This window comes from Belonocnema kinseyi, chromosome 2 (assembly GCF_010883055.1).
Source record: "Belonocnema kinseyi isolate 2016_QV_RU_SX_M_011 chromosome 2, B_treatae_v1, whole genome shotgun sequence".
NCBI classification, from domain to species: Eukaryota; Metazoa; Arthropoda; class Insecta; order Hymenoptera; family Cynipidae; genus Belonocnema; species Belonocnema kinseyi.
Window position 1 is genome coordinate 18,715,057 of NC_046658.1, and position 2,679 is coordinate 18,717,735.

Genomic DNA, 2,679 nt, shown 5'->3' on the forward strand with positions numbered 1-2,679 from the left:
GGGCGCATACTTTGAATAAAATATTTGTTATCATTCTCTTGAAATAAATGTGTTTTTTTCTTGAAAAAATACCGGTTTCATATGTATACACCTGGTAAAATGTTTTAAAAAGTTTAAACTTACGGCGAAGTAGCATACGATACGAATAACAAGTACCTAACTTCTTCTTATTTCAGATCAACCTATTGGCGATCTGCCTTGACACTATACTTGCTTCAACAGCTGTGAGTATATGATCACGAACTAGTGTTGGGTTCGGTAAACCAATGGGAAATTTGAAACAATCGGAAAGCTCTCCAACGGGGGGAGAAAAGTAGCCATGGGCTATGGCACATGCGCTGAACGCGCGTGCACTCGAGATTAGATAAAGTGTGTGGAATTGCATACGAATTTAACTATGTTTATAGGGATACCTAGCTACCGAAGGTCTTCCACCAGTATAAAATAACGTTTTGTTCAAGATACCAGATAAGTCTCATGTAAATAAGATTTTCGATAAGTTTAAAAACGCAAGATGTGAGTGAAATAGTGCGAAATTTGCCGCGAATTGATTTTGGAATGAATATGACTAGAAAATTGTTCCACGACGAGGGAAATAGGCCGGAGCTAAGTATACTATTAAAAAAATCGAGAAGGGTCAATCTTGCTGTTTCTGGAAAATTCCGAATTATATTGTAATCTACTTTATCTAAGTCTGGAGAGGATTTAGTTTTGAGTGACGAAATAGCTATTTCTAACTCCGCTTCAGAGAAAGGAGCATCAAGAAATTCGTTGGATCTAAAATCTGAAGGGAAGTTGTGATAAAAAACTGTTGGAGGAGTCGTTTCATCGATTAATTGATGGAGTTAGGCTATAACTACTCTATCCGCCGAACAAGATGCCACAGCCGATTGATTGAATCTATTTTTAAAGGATTTGACAACTATCCAGACTCTGGAAATAGGTGTCATTTTATCTAAGGAGTCGCAGAATTTTCTAAAGGAATTCTTTCGTGCTGCCTTAAAAGTGAGTTTTGCTTTCGCCTCTGTTCTTCTTATTACTAAATAATTTGGATAAGTTTTGCTCTGTCTGTACGCCCTGGTGGTTCGCTTTCTTTCAGCGACAGCACTGTCACATGCTTCGTCCCACCAAGAGGCTGGAACAAAACGTTTACTGCTTGGGTGTTTTGAATTTTTATTATTATGTCTAATAGGGGCGGAAGGGGGCAAGCAGAAGTGATCGCTCTGTCTACACCTTCAGTGAACCGATTATAACTAAAGAGGGGTCCAAAGATGAATCAAGAAAGGTTGCGTCATTGTCTTTAACAAAATCCGATAAATTTCTTAAAAATTTAAGCTAATCTATTCTTTTGAGTTTATATTTGTGTGAGAAAAATGGTGAAATGGGAATGGTGAGACCAAGGCTTGTGACCACCAGGTAGTGTCACTCCGCATGGAGTCATCCCAAACATCCCAGGAACAGATAGTGAATAAGTTAGGAGTAACGAATGAGAGGTCTTATACCGAAGAAGATTGGCCTAGACGGTTGGCAAAGGTGTCTTTGCTAGTGTTCAGACACATAAAGTCTGATTGGTCTAATGAGGAGCAGAGCTCAATACCGTTGAGGCAACTGTGCTAGCTTCCCCATGAGGGGTGGTAACTGTTAAAGTCACCCCCTATGAAGACTGTTTCAGAGCTAATCGCTAAGATAGAGTTAAAGAGCATGGACCAGGTATTAGATTTAATGACGTTATCCGAAGAAGGAACTCTATAGACCGAAACGATCAAGAACTCTCCTTCGGAGGAATTAGTAGAGACTGCTAGAGTTTCAAGACTATTTTCTATATTAGTTATTGAAGATATTCTGGAGAAGTTTATTCCGTCCCTGATGGTAATCGCGAGGCCTCCGCCCCTATTAGACACTCTATCGGATCTAATAAGATAAAAATTTTTAATAAAAAAGTTTTTCCAGGTTTAAGGAATGTTTCAGATAATAAAATTATGTCGTAGTCATCGGAAATATTTTGAAGGTCACCCTTCTTATTTAAAACCCCGCGACAATTCCACTGCACGATTCTTAATTTATTTGTTTGCGCCATTTTGACTTGAAAGTGAAGAAATCGAAAGGGAAGTAACGCTAGTCAGAATACGGTTTAGCAAGTTTTGTTTTTCCTCTTGATTGGAGGAGCAGTCAGATCTGAGGAGTGAAATAATTCCGGTTAGGGCTTCTATAATACTTGCAATCATTGGGAATGTACTATTCTCGGAGTCGATTTTCTCGATTGGATTGGGTTGGATTCTGTAATAGTAGGCTGTCTGTCTTGGATCCGGAATGAGATTTCGGACGAGATGCCTTTTCAGAATAAGAGCGAGTTTGGGTAGGGGAAGAATTGGTGCTGATGTGCCCGTATCTCAGGCATTTTAGATACATTTTTACTTGGGGAATATAGAGATTTACAATTGCGGAAGCCTTGAAGAGAGCTACTTTTTCCGGAAGTGTTGTGCCTTCGAAAGTTACCAGAACAGAGGTGGATGGGGTTTATGTCCTATGGTTGTTTTCTTTGTCTGTGATTTTACGGTTTAGACGGCGAGCGTTCAGTACGGAAGTCCTACCCCTTGACAGGCCCAGAAATTCCAAGTTGTCGCGAATTTGGTCTTCTGAAAAATCGAGAGGAATGTTCTTAATCACCCCTTGGAAGGA